Source organism: Clarias gariepinus, chromosome 11 (genome assembly GCF_024256425.1).
Source record: "Clarias gariepinus isolate MV-2021 ecotype Netherlands chromosome 11, CGAR_prim_01v2, whole genome shotgun sequence".
In the NCBI taxonomy this organism is placed as follows: Eukaryota; Metazoa; Chordata; class Actinopteri; order Siluriformes; family Clariidae; genus Clarias; species Clarias gariepinus.
This window is the reverse complement of record NC_071110.1, coordinates 22,837,986-22,853,813: the sequence shown is the minus strand read 5'-3', so window position 1 is coordinate 22,853,813 and position 15,828 is coordinate 22,837,986.

Sequence of the window (15,828 nt, the reverse complement as noted above, 5' to 3'; positions counted from 1 at the left end):
CTTGATGTTTCAAAGGGCTGTGATAAAAGAGTTATTGCATTGGAGTTTATCATAATTTTTAATATACAGTATTACCCATTATCTGCTAACATCAGTCAGAAGCAATGACAAAGGGGAAGACCTGGGATCACTATTTGACTTGCAAGTATTTGCTGCCACTTACTGGTTGGGTCTCATTACTTCAACCCAGTGTTTGGTGTTGGCCAGTGTGCATACGTTCCATTTTTATTATTTTAATTATTTTTTTTTTTTACAAATTGGTCACATACAAAATCATAAATGTACAGAATATTATACAACATTTCATAATCTAAAGAAAAAGAATTAATAAAAAATTTTTTTTACTGCCAATTAGGCTTACAAAATAAATTTCAATTAAAATATACATAAAGGGAAATTATGCAGTAACAACATTTGAAATTTTGAAACGAATAAAAAAAAAAAAAACACAGAAATTTGACAATGGTATCCATATGACAATACTATATAATGGTGTTGAGTACTAACCAATATTTGAAATTAATCCAATATCAAACACACCTTAGTAACTAATGTTCCCTTCAGCCTTCTACAGACTGGTTTATGTGAAATATCCAAAACACAACAACCTCAGGTTTAGGAAAGGTTATGTCCTATGTGACAAAATGTGACAGTTAGTCAGTATCAAATGGTCACAGCATTGAATACATTGAGTTGAAACAGAAATTTCATTAAATATTACCATTCTAAAACAGACTTCTGTAGTGCAAAAGGAACCCAAGGACAGCTTGGAAAGACCTTGCTCTGAATGGAACTGGCTGTATGGCTAATGGGTAAAAGAAAACATCTTTACATCTGTACTAAATTTGCACAACATAGCTTTAAAAGATTTTTTCAATTTTGCTTGGTGGGACTCCAGAAGCTTCAAATGAGTCTCAGTTGAACCTTAAAATGCATTTTTTTTATTACTTACACTTTACTAACATCCTGTTACATACATACGTCATAGTTGATTTGCAGAGCAGCAAAATTTATAATGGATAAGACGTATAGTAATGTATTTATATGCACCTCAATTTTGTTTTAAGGCCGAGCTGAACAAACCCAAACTACTGTATATTTGTCATGTATATTTTTCATACTGTTTTTACTGTTGAGGACCTTTGAGTGTGAATGAACAATAACAAAAACGAACAATTATAATAGGAAAATGTATTTTATACAACATCTTCCACATCAGAAACAAATAGTACTGCATGGCTTGACTGGAAATCAATGCACTAGGCATTTTGTTGCACACCAAATAATGCCCTGTATAGCAATAATTGAGGTTTGTGTGAGGGCTTCTGTAATTTGGTATTCTCTTCTATAGAGGGCAGAAATGTTATGGGTTATTTTTTAATAACTCATTTTATTTATTATCAATATAAAATGTGTTTAGTCTATCAGCATTCTTTTACAGAGATTATAATGTTAAAACCAAGTAAGACATTAGTCATTAGACATTCATTTAATTATTATTTTTTTGCTGTTGTTTTTATTATTTATTTTTTTGTTTTTTAAATAATATTCCTGTATATTTTATTTATTTGTGGTTTATTAGTTAAGCGGGTGTTCTATTAACAGTATTCATGCTGTTATGCCAAACACATGATAAATAAAAACAATAGAATTAATGGGTTGATTATAAATAAGTCATAATGGAAACTATAATGCAAAATGTTCACTGGCATCCATAAACACTGTTATACTTTCCCGAAACCAGTGCTATCACATCCAGGTCAACATTACCCCATAAAGTGTAAATAATATTGCTCATTATTAAGACAACAGGTAGAAAAATGTTTACACATTCCCCGTACTACCTCTGCATGACAATTGTCAAGTGAGCAAAAATCTGGATGATTTTACAAGTTTTTTCATTTTATTCAAACAGTGTTTGAATCATTTGTCATTGAGAGAAGCAGAAGCTCAGTGGTTAGGATTCTGCACTAGAACCAGATTGTCTCTGTAATGATTATTAATTATACAGTTTCACAATGCAATGTCAATAAATTCCTGTAAGAAATGTGATTTTGTTTATATGATGTGCATTGTATAAGCATTCTATAATCTAATCAATTGCCTACCTAATACAAAAAAATCTAGAAAAAAGAGCCAAAAAATAAATAAATAAAACATCATAATAAACTCATAAATACTAAGGTGTTGAACTAAACCTAGTTCATACAGCAAAATAATGCAAGAAAGATGTATAAAAGGTGAAAGAATTGTTACTGAAACACATTACTGTGAATGGTATAATTAAAAAGTTAAAAGTTTTAGCACTTCTTGAGACTTAAGTACAATGTCTACTGTATTCCACTAAAACAAATAATGAGATTTACCTACTGTAAATGTACGTTAAATGAGCTAATCTGCAAAAATATTTTTTTATTTAAATGGCTTCACTGAACGTAATCCGAATAGTCCATAACTTCATTTAAATTGCACATGATAGAGTAATTCTTTCCCTATGGAAAGATACTACGTACTTAACATAGTCTCCTCCACAAGTGATGCATTTGTGCCATCGTGAAACCTAACTCTCGAATTCTACTTGAAATTCCCCCTTTTTGTGATTAATGGTCTCCCACTGCATGATTTTTCTTCAGTGATGCTTTCCCCTACTTTTAACTTTTTTAACCATCTGTGCACATTGATCTTGTCAGTAGTGTCATCTCCCTAAACATTTTCTAGTGCAGTAGGAGAAGTCCCTTGTGTAGAGGAAGAGTAACTCTAACAACCTGTGCAATTTGAATGATTATGTAATTTAATAAAAAAAAGTTATGCCCACTTTTGCATTACTTTGGGTACATTATACATATTATATACAGTTATTCTTTGAATAACCATGGGTCCACATATTAGGGACTGTAATTTACCTTTAATAGTAGGTTCCCATACACTGCGTCCTAATGGAAAAACACTACTTAGACTCTTTTCAAAACTAAATTAAAACAAAATAAGCATATAGGGAACATAGTTAATGAGAATGTTATGTTTAGATTGTGTAATTGGAAAGTGAAGGAAAAAGAATCTGTGAGCTAAACTCCTCACTTTTCATTAAACTTATAATCCTGTGATGTTACCAAAATAAAAGGTATTTCTTTTAGTTTTTAGCATCTCCTTCTTCTTGTTGTCTTTTTTTTTAAAAAATAGAAGCTTAGTTTGTTGCTCACAGACACTAACCTAATTGGTAATACTGTAAATTTAGCCTCACTAAGTGGAGATCAAATATGTATAGCTACCATAAATGTACACTGCCTTGTAAAAAAAAAAGTTTCAAAAAGGGCCTGCATCAGGCAAAGAAAACAATAAAATTACTGGAACTGGGTTAACACCTGTCCAGCAAATTATTAAAAAGGAAGGATAATGCTGAACTGATACCTTGCAGAAGAAATGTGATCATTAAAAAATAATAAATCATGAATGACTGGCGTATGCAAGATTACTTAAATGCTTGGTAAAGTTGCATCATAAAAAGTCAACCGTAGAAATCATTGTTATATTTCCTAGGGGAAGTAAGAGTATTTCCACATGCACAAATTGCTGAAAACCTCACCGAATTGTGGATATACAGCTGTGTGATCATAAAAAAATACTTCTTATTCATGCTAATTGGATAACTAGGCTTCAATTGGCTAGGGAGTATAAAGATTGGACTTTCAAATGTCATGTGGTCTAATGAGTCCAGATTGACTCTATTCAAGAGCAATGTCATATATTCATCTGAAAACCCTTTTTTATTTGATAAACTGTTTGAAATTCTTTTGATGTTGTTGTTTGCAGTATGTACTGTAGTATTGGCTACACATTGACTTGACAGCTTCCTAGACAGTTTATGTTAGCTACTGAAACTGATGTCTGACCTGGTATTAGTTGCACACTACAATCTCAAGGTTTATCCATATTCAAATCTGCATGGATATCTTTAGCACTATATACACTGTGTCACATAGACACAGTGAATCATGATCCTTAATTCTTTTTTTTTTTTTGTGTTAACTCAAATAACCCCATTCTGCTGATATATAGCACCGAGTCACTGGCTGGATGAGAGAAGAAGATGTCTTACAAGACCTTCACGATTTAAACAGAATACTTTCAAGGTCTATTTAGGATTGTAAGAAGTGAAATGCTGTTTTTTGAGTTAATTTAAAAAAATAAATATTCAATTTCAACCTGATTCAAGTAAAGTATAAATATTCGAAAACAATATTTAAGTATACTAAGAAAGTACAACTACACTGGCATTCTAGTTGTAATTTGTAATAAATCCCTGTGGATATGACCTTAAGATTAGATTGAAAAAGAAATAAGGAGCTAAGATTCAACTGGAGAAGCTTTCTTCTGCATTAGTCAGCCCTGGGCAATGTAATCTGAACATATGTTGCAAAACAACTATTTTATACTGCGATGACAACACATGAACCCAAAGAACCCAGGAAAGGTAAAACAATAGAAGAAAAAAAAAAATCAAGGTCATAAAAAGCATGTGAGGACAAGGACACTTACAAATATCACACTGACAAAAAATGTATCTTAATTGTGTCATATTTATATTAAGTGTTATTTATATAAAATCTTCGTATTGGAAAAACACAAAAATTAGCACTAGGTGTAGAAACATTATATAAATTTGAAGATCCTGACACCAGCATGCTACCATTACTTACGAATGAAGTGTGCCACACCCGCTCCAATGTTTCGGGAGATATAATATTACCTTGCAGTACTGTATGACGTTTGGTGATGAACGCGCTGTCTACTGTTAGTTTAATGACACTGCCTACAGTTACACAGTAATCAGAATCAGTTTTATTGCCAAGTACGCTTACACGTAAAAGGAATTTGTTTTAGTGACAGAGCTTCCAGAACAGAAAACAAATGACAAGACAAAAACAGCACGACAAAAAAAAAAAAAAAAAAAAAACATTTGACATCAAATGGAGTAGGGTGTGAGATACTTTTTAAATAAGTTATATAAATATCTGAAATCTGTGGTATTATACAGTATATTGCACTGTGATACTGTACACAATATTGCACATATATTTATTGACAGTTGATGTTTAACTGTTCATGAGGGAGATTGCCTGGGGAAAAAAACTGTTTTTGTGCCTGACTGTCCTAGTGTTAGGTGCTCTATAGCGTCGACCCGACGGCAAAAGTTCAAATAAAAGGTGGCCTGGGTGCGAGGGGTCCAAAGTGATATTCCGAGCCCTTTTCCTCACTCTGGATGTGTACAGTTCTTGTGGCGTGGGCAGGGCAGTGCCAATAATTCTTTCAGCAGTCCGAACTGTCCTTTGTAGTCTTCTAAAGACTTCTGTAGTCTAAAGGCCTCCCGCTATACCGGCCACTGCTACCCTGGGCACCCAGTGTTTTAAAATATTACAGCTGATACACCAAATTACAGCATTCTTACACCAAAATGTGTAGAGACATTTAACTAAATCTACCACTGACCATGAGCAATTACAAATATTACATATTAGTACATACACTATTATTAAAAAGTACACCATCTTAATTAGCAAATAGACACAATCTGCTAACTAAAATTTACAGTTTGCCATACATTTTCTATTACAAATACACTTACAGTACATAGTGGAAGAGGTAAAACCATTTATATGGTGCCTTTTGATTTAATCTTTACAATAGCTTAATACCTCAATTAAACTGTGGGTGGTTCTGCAAAATGAGATAATACAATTTTTGCAGTTTAAAAAAAAATAATAATTAAGAATATTTTGTGCAGGTTTTAAATCCGAAAGGTGTTAAAAAGTATACATAACAAAATATTTTTGTTTTACGTTTTTTGAGTTATGTAAGCGTAAATCTTGTGAAGTTTTTCGATAAGTTATAATCTCATCTCCGAGGTTTGTTACAATGGATAAATCAACCTGCAGTTATATTTGTGGTCATTTAAGTATGCAATTTATCAGTAATATGTTGGTTGAGAAACTTGAAAGCTTTGATTTTGTAGTGAGTCAAAGTACAGTCAAAGTGATTTGCACAACAACTTGGCACAGGTTTATTACGCTGGATGCCCTTCCTGCTACAACCCTCCTATTTAACCGGGCTTGGGACTGGCACTGCATCCAGTGGCTGAGGTTTTGGGCATTGGCTGGGAACTGAACCCGGGCCTTTCTCATGGTATGTACTATAACTACCAGTTTGACAGTGAAAGACCTGGGCGTGAAATTAGACAGTAACTTGTCCTTTGAAAATCCATATTTCCAATATCACACCTTAGAAATATTGCCAAGCTTAGGAACATTTTATCCATATCTGATTCAGAAAAGCTACGTAGTTCATGCATTCATGACCTCCAGACTGGACTATTGTAATGCATTACTAGGTGGTTGTCCTGCATCCTTTGTAAACAAGCTACAGTTAGTCCAAAATGCAGCCGCCAGGGTTCTCGCAAGATCAAGAAAATATGATCATATACAGTAACCCCAATATTATCATCCCTGCACTGGCTATTGTACCTGTTCAGTTTAAAATTCATTACAAAATAGCATTACTTACATACAAGGCTTTAAATGGTTTAGCTCTCACATATCTAGCCAGTCTTCTGATACGTTATAATCCACCATGTTCCTTAAGATCACAACACTTCGGGCTTCTGGTAGTTCTCGTAATATCAAAATCTACAAAACAGGGTAGGACATTTTTATAGTTAGCTCCAATAGCCTTCCAGACAATGTTCGGGGCTCAGACACAGTTTTCTAGTATAAAAGTAGACTCGAGACGCGTCTCTTTATTCTGGAATACACGTAATTCATCCCATGACCTCATACTCCAGGACATCTATCCTGAATAGCAACCACGCTAATTCTTTCCACCTGTTCTTTATTTTTCTACCCATCCCAAGGCATCTGGAGATTGTGCCAGCTTCAGTAGACAAAGGCCAACCCTGCGAGGATCCTGAGGCATCCAGAAAAGGACCAGCTCCAGCTGGATTCTGCTTAATGATGGTTTAAAGCTACACATGCTGCTCCTGTGCTCCCATCTGCCCACTGCACCTGCTGAGCATGGGTTTCCTGATTGAGTCTGATTCCTCTCAAGGTTTCTTCCTATTGTCATCCCAGGGAGTTTTTTCCTTGCCACTGTCGCTGTCACCCTTGGCTTGCTCATCAAGGACAATCTTATAATTATCTAGAAACATTTTTCTCACACGCACGCACGCACGCACGCACACACGCACACACACACACACACACACACTTCCCTGAATTTTTTTTTCAAATTTTCTTTAAATTTTTGTGCAGCTGCTTTGAGACAATGAGCATTGTTAAAAGCGCTATTTAAATAAAATTGAATTGAATAGTAAAGGTATACGCTGCATGACATCCATTTGTGCATCAAACGATCGCAGGTCTATTAGTCATCTCAAAAGTTTTATAGCATTACAGTAATACAGAACCAGACAAAGCAAAAGCAACAGGTTTCCACACATGGTTTCACATATCCCATGTCTTTAGTACATGAATAGCTTGTGCATATTTTAAGCTTAGTGGCTTTATTTTTCTCCTTCCCAACGGATCCCAAATAGCTTTGTTACACATATAACATGGTGTTTGAACAACAGCAAAATCACATTATGTCCTACTTCTCTATTTCACGGAATGTATCCCAAACATTATGCAACTCATACTGTACCTATAATTCCTTACTCCTGGATTTTTAGCTTTTTTTTTTTTTTGCATTAAACATTCTCCACAAACAAGGCAGCAAGGTGGCGTATTGGTTAGCACTGTTGCCTTACACCTCCAGGGTCTGGGTTTGATTCCTGGCCAGGTTTGAATTTCCACTTCTGTGTGCATGGACTTTGCCTGTTTCTTTCCGTGCTTGGTGGGTTTCCTCCCAAAAACCTAAAGATTAGGCTAATTGGTGTTCCTAAATTGGCTGTAATGTGTGTCCTGGGATGGAATAATTCTCCAAAAACCATTTGAACACACTCAAACCACTTGCAACAGCCACTGTGTGGCAAAGGAAAAATCTCTGCTTTATTTATTACTGTATGTAAGAGAAATAAGAGATGCCAACTACGAATTGCGCTTTTCTCAATATGTGAACGTTTAAATTTTGTAAAATCTATATATAGAGAGATTTTCAATTAAACATTTTTTATAGGCAATCTTGTGCATCAGAAAATAATTATTTTCCAAAATGAGTATAAGTGCAATAGTTTTTAATTAGTCATGTTCTGCAGTTATACTGACAACCAACAACATTTAACCATTTAAAACCATTACATCCTCAGAATATAAAGTATAAGTATTTTGAAATGCTGTTTCCTCTTACATGTATGAATTGTTTGCCAATGTTACTAAACAGCATATAAAGAGTTTGACTGCAAAACGAGATAAATTCATTCTGACTATATAAAAAAAAATTCAAACAAAGCAATTACACATTACAAGCTGATAAAATCATGTGTTAAATTTTTACCAAAAAATATATTGATTACATCAGTGTGTGTTTTTAAATATAATTTTGCAAAACACAATACACCTGCTTTTTTTAAAGCAAACTTATAAACAAACACAAACTTTAATTGAGTTTTTGCAGTAAGTAATATGGTTGCTACTAGAAATTGAGGTCTGTTACTGTACATATTTCCCTGGTTAATATAATCCCTGAATGCATAAACACCAAAATAATTGTGTAATTTATGTTAATGCATATGTTTAGTGCAATTTTTTTTTAAGTGCTGCATTTACAAATAAATGATGGTCATCATTTTTCCTATACTAGTAGACATGGCTGTATCTAACTATTTATCTATTCATCTTGATATGTCATATGACTTATCACAGTAATTATCTTACCTTTATAGGTCAAGTGACTGCAATTTTATTAAAACAGGCTTAAATATTATAAAGTTTATAAAAATTAAAAAGCCAGTCAAAAAAATCCTATTGTGTGGAGTCATTCATACAGCTAAAAGCTAATTACACAATTATACTGATGTTTATCTTGGCAGGTTTTCAAATACATGTTGCTGTAAATGCAGCATTGTATAATTGTGAAGGAAAACAAAAGGTCGACATTTTATTAAGTGGTCTGTGTAAAACTAGCAATCACTTAAAAGTCATTATCCTAATTGACCAAATGTCTCCAGGGTTGATTTAATGTGCTCATTTATAGTGATTTTGGAGCTATTGATTAGTTTTTATTTATTTTATTTTATTTTGTTGTTTTATAGCCTATATATATATATATATATATATATATATATATATATATATATATATATATATATATATATATATATATGACAACTATATATATATATATATATATATATATATATATATATAATATATATATATAAAACCTTTTTAGATAAGGTGTGGTGTACTCAATAAGATTAGAATCAGATTAGAATCAGTATGGTATGTGCGAACCTGGAACTAAAAGTTAATTAATTCGTTCAATCAATCATTTATTTGTTAATTCCTGAGTTAATTCCTCCAATATTTCTCCTAATTAATGAAATTCCTCCAGTTCTAGGAGCCACAGTTTATCCTCACATTATCTTCACAAATAAATCTTCTAACTCAGAAGAATAAAGACAATTAGCTAATATTGCACATACAGTACATTATGTGGAAGAGGTGGAAGGTAATTAAGTAGATTTACTTTTTTTCAGTTTTTAAGTACATACAGTATTTTACCGATTTCTATTTGAAACGACCAGGGTAGTTTTATTAGTGACTTCCCACTGTGAAAAGCTTAACAATGTAGCAGGTGTTTAAAATCAGCAGATAGCGACGAAACAGCACATTCGCATTCGGAAAAAAGGCCAAGGCCAAATGATAAAGACCACTGTGAGCTAATACAAGCTCAGTGCTGTTGATAATTTTATTTTAGTAATTTACTTTTATTTTATTAATTTTAAAAGTGATTACGTTTACACAAGTTGAAATGAAATGTAAATGGAGGACTTCTACTTTTACTTGAGTCATATTTTACCTTGGGTTTGTCTACTTTTACTCAAATACTACCACTACATGCTAGTGACAAAAAACTTCTATTTAGTTTTACTTCCATCACTAAGATTCTCTTATACTTCTGGTTTAATTTTTTTTCATTATTATTATTATTGTTAGCTTTATGTGCTTTATTTTCCCCATTCATTGTTGTGTAGCTTACTATGCTACTATTGATTTTACTGTCCTTGAGATTCTTTTTGTCCCGCTTATTGATATCTGTTCATATTGGCCAAATATGAATACAGTATTTGTAAATGTTTGAATAAAGAGCTTTTAGCCACCTGTTGATACAAAATATCTCCATCCATTTTAATATGTAATTGCTGATTCGACTGGAATAGTTTTATTAAGAGGGGTTCATTTATATTCACTACCCTTTTATCAAGCTCGTCTCCTTTTGTCATTAGCTTCTCGTCAACTTTCAATTCTCTGCTTGGCTTCTTTTCATACAGAAACTGTGCGCATGCTGATGGCTTGCTTTGGGAGCAGATGTAAGCAAAGGAAAAGAATCACATTTTAACTCTTTAAATGCAATACTTGTTGGTTAGTGTAAGATTAAAAACCACAAGCATTCAACATTTCAAATAATGAAGTTGTTAAAGTTCATGTGCTCAAGATACCAGCAATCACAGTGGGCAATGCAAAAAGATGTAAATAGATTTGATAGGCCACCAAGGTCCAGGAGAATTTGGTGGATATGATTTATATGGTTGGCTTTGAAAGAGGAAAAAACAAGAATGTTGTCAATTTAAAGTAGTACACATCTGGCCAGCATCTCATGCAATACCTTGTTAACGAGGACTGGAAACCTGACAGAGCATTATTTAAACCAGTATTTTCAAAAAAATTTTTAGGGACCCATTTTTTTTTATTATTATTATAAACCATCATAATCCAATTCACAAATGGAATTATTTTAAAATAATGAAATATACGTCTAAGTTTCTTAAATAAATGTTACTGATTATTTTTATTGTCATTTAAACATCACATTATTTATTACCTTGAAACATAAACCAGCCATAGCTGAGATACATATGATAAATCACAACTTTATATGCATTCCTTTTTGAAAAAGGAAATTTCCAGAAATGTATCTTCTTCTTCTTGATCAAGAATGTTCCCTTGCTACTGTATTGTTGGAAAATGTTTTGAGTGTGAACATTATTCAAGAAATCCAGGCAACAAGCTTTTGTTTGCTTCTACTATCTCACTACACATGCAGTTGAAAATATAATAAAAGCAACAATCTTCCATTCTTTGTTGACAGGAGTGCTGCAGTGCCTACTGCTTCTCCACGGCTCAGTTCTTTCCCTTTTCTGGTCAGCAGAGAGAGTATGAACATGATGTTACTGATGTCCCTGTGATAACAGAGTGCAGAACTTATAATAAATAAGTAAAACTATTGTATTTTTCTGGTTGTGCAATGCTGCAATGCAAGGTTTCTGTAAGCATGTTTCCAAGTTATTGATCTACAGTACCTTCAGTTTACTGTATGTACTGTGCCAAAGAAGAACAAAGTGACCTTGGGTGTGAACAGCAGAGATCTGTCCTGGGAGTAAAAACTCAGCTGTCCAGGAACAAAAATATCGCTAAGTCCTAATTAAAGATTAACAATTAAAAATGCCAGTGCATGTATAAGACGTTGTATTAATAAGATAAATACACTTTAAACCATGTAGGTTTCATGGCTTTTTTAGATACATGATATTTTTGCATCATTATTTGTGTCTCAATACTCTAGCATTAAAATTATCAGTGCTTGAAAAATTTTATGAGGGGTGTTATTTCAAACTTTGCACTTTCAGCAAGAAAACACATCTGATAATGTTATATCATCTTAAACAACACTAAGTCTCCTTCTTACATTCCACATAGCCCCTAACACCTGTGTTGTTTTGTTCATGGATAACCTGAGCTACAAAGCAAACTAGCTTGTGACACAAGGCTGAATCCCAAATCTCTCTATAACATCTGTTCAATCGCACTACATAGCACATAAACCTTCCATTTTTACGCTTTTGGGATTCAAGCCTGGGACCCTGGAATTAACTAATATTCTAAAGATTAAGTGGAAATCTCATAAGTTTATCGGGACTGTCGATCACCTACATGGTTTATTTTTCCCACCTTTTGGCTTGAATTTAAAGCTACTTTCAGCTCTGTTCGTTACACAAACTGTCGGCTGCCTGAGGATATGCGTTGGTGGAGCAGTATAACTAATTAAATAAACAAACAAATCATAGTCTATTGTTAATAAATGGTGTTCGGGGACCTGTTATATAAATGCCACATCACACTTGAGGTTGTGCTGTTTTACTAATAATCTGCATGGCTGAGATACCTTTGGCACTCAGCCTGCGACTTGTGCCTACGACCACATACCAGCCATGCTGATATTCAGTACAATTTCCTCTTGTGTTATTTTTGCTTAATTATACTCATTGCTTTGTGAAGGTGGATGTCACGAATGTTTTGTTCATCATCTTGTTAAAAAGCTCTAAGAGAAAGTTTAAAATTCCAGGCAAAAACAGTCAAGTTGTGAGATGCATTGTCCTGGTACTTAGTACAAGAAGAGCCACAAAGCATCAGTTCTCCACCCTTCATAATTGACACTGGGTATCAGGTGCTATCCTTTTTTCCTTTTTTTTTTACAATTTGTGAAAGTCCATAACTATCTGTCTCTTTTGTGTTCTTCGGGCTATCTCATGGTAATGCATGACAAAGTGATTCATCAGATTCATCACCCACTCACTCACTCATCTTCTATACAGCTTTGTCCTGTATTTAGGGTCGCGAGGACCTGAAGCCTATCCCAGGAGTCTTAGGGCACGAGGCAGGGTACACCCCAGACAGGGTGCCAATCCATCGCAAGGCACACACATACACACTCACACACCCATTCACACACTACGGGCAATTTGGAAATGCCAATTAGCCTAACCTGCATATCTCTGGACTATGGGAGGAAACCGGAGTACCTGGATGAAACCGACCAAGCACGGGGAGAACATGCAGATCCCATGCGCACAGAGACGGGAATCGAGTCTGGCCAGGGATCGAACCCAGACCCTGGAGGTGCAAGGCGACAGTGCTAACCACTGTGCCGCCTCAGATTCATCAGTGATTTAAATTAAGATTTATTTTTTTATTAAAAAAAAAGGTTCTTCATGGGCAGCACGGTGGCATAGTGGTTAGCACTGTGGCCTGGGCACCTACAGGGGTGAGAGTTTGATTTTCACCTTACCTCTGTGTGCGTGGAGTTTGCATGTTCTACTCTGTGCTTGGTGGGTTTCCCCTCACAGTCCAAAGACATTCAGATTAGGTTATTTGGCGTTCCCAAATGGTGTGTGTGTGTGTGCCCTGTGATAAATTGGCACCCTGTCCAAGGAGTACTCCGCCTCGTGCCCAAGGTCTCCTGGGATAGGCTCCACGTACCCTACAACCCTGTATAGCATAAGCAGTATAGAAGATGAATGAATGAAGAAATACTGCCTTGAAGCAATTTGGTCTAATAGAATGATCTTAGTACAAAAACAACTTGTTTGATTTGTTAATTCATGTAAATAATTTATAAGATCATTTCTCTGGACTCAGTGTAGCTAATTCACAAATGAACGGATTGGAAAGTTTATAAAGTTTAGATCTTCCTTCATGATCAAACCTTTACAGAAGAAGTGTGTGTAACAGATGGAAGGCAGTGCAGCATGTGCACTTTGCCAGCTGGTATTTACTGGAAAAAGAAAAGATACCAAGGTCAGCTAAAAATGCAGAATCTCATTTAAGGGTTGACATCATTTGCTGAGGGAAAGAATGAACAGCAGTTCATGTGCTTACATATCCTTTTCTCAATCAAATATAGTGAACTAAAGTGATTATATTTTTTAAAAGCTGCTGATTCATTTACTAGGAGTAACAACAATGGCTACTAAGGTTGAAATTCAATTAACAGAGATAATTACTGATTATTCTGAATGTCATAGGATTCAAGCTAAACCATGTTCCTGGTGTCACTAAATGCTCTTTCTGGGGTTCCCAGCATGGCAAGTGCCATCTGCGCCTCTTCTTTGTAGTCTATTTGCTTTTCTTTCTTCAGCCATGTGCCTTTGTTTAGTTTCTAGTGTGGTCTTTTCCCCTATCTCATCTTAGCCTTGTTTAAAGGAGCTTACCTGCTCTGTGTTTAGACATCAATTAGTTTACACCCTAATCCTTGTTTTCATTAGCTATAAAGTCTTATTTTGTAAAAATTTGCCAGTCTTTGACTTTTAATATACAGTCAAATATCTGACAGTGTATTGATTCCTCTAAATAAATGTCATGCAAAGCATCAATACAAAAATTTGACCTTATGTGAATCATACAGTATGAATTTGATTTGACACTATTGAAATCATTTACATCAGGTATTTAGGCTTAATCCACACATACAGTACACCTCCTTTTTCTCCTTTGTCCTTAAAATTTTTTTTTTTTTAATCTTGAAAACATGCTGTCAAAAGCATGTTAAACAATCAGGCAGATATATAACCCTAATCATAACCATAAAATGTAAAGGAAAATGTAGAATGAGCAATTCACACTCTGACATCAAACACAGGTCTCACAACACATGAGGTACATATACTAACAAGGCAAAAACAACATATTTCTTTCCATACTTAACTTGGAAAACAGTTACTAATTACCATTACCCTGGAACAAGTTTTCCAAAAGGTCCTTTTTTTAGCTACCTAAAGCAGACTTTACTTATGGACTATTGCAGTGGTCCCCAACCACCGGGCTGTGGACCAGTACTGGGCCGTGGGGGATTTGTTGCCCGGCCACTGAAAGAATAAAAAATATATGTTTGATTGTATTTCCATTTTATCGATTATCAGAGTCTGCAGAGTGTTGTGCAGATCGTCTCCCATTCGCTTCCGTCTGCACATCGCAACATGTGATTCACATGCTCCAAGCCTGCTCTGTATAATAGATGGAACCGTATCTCTACTCAACTCTGAATTAAAATCAAGAATAACAGAATCTTAAACAGTACCTGTTTCTCAGAGTTGGGGTTCGCTTCAATACAAAATCTGTGTTTTTTGAACAAGGAAATTGTAAAACTGTGGACAGCATCCAAAATGCTATGAGGTAAAATCCATAACAAAGAGCCACTTAGACATAGATATCAAAGGGAATTATTTACCTCGGCTCTTATTTGAAGGCACTCAAGAGGCTTTCATCTGGATAAAAAGGTGGTCATCCTTTAAATTCTAAGTTCACAAGCTTGTGATCTGTTCAGTGCTCCCAACTCACATTTGGGAGGGAAAAAAACAGGAAATATGCTAATATACAATTTAAATCTGACAATCTGCAAGCAAATTAACAGCAATTAACTTTTCATGAATTTTCTAAAAAGATATTTCATTAATTCCAGTCACTAACAACTTCATCCTAATCAGGTTTGCAGTATATCAGAAGTCTGTACTTAGAACGATGGATATGAGGTGTTTGAAGAGCACACACTTTTACACTTAAGGGCAATTTGTCGTTGCCAGTCAACCTAACTGACGTGTTTAGAAGATGAAAGAAAAATGGAGAGCCCAGAATAAACGCATGTTAAGAGAAAACAAGCGAACTTCCACACTGAAAGCAACTCAACACTGCAGCATATTTACAGTAATTTAGTTGCAGCAAAGTTAAACATGCTGTAATATCTTAACAAAACTATAAAATAACACCTAATCCAGTTTGCTTTGATTTGTTTGACCACCTTTGTCAATGATTTAATTTTTTTAATATATATATATATATATTT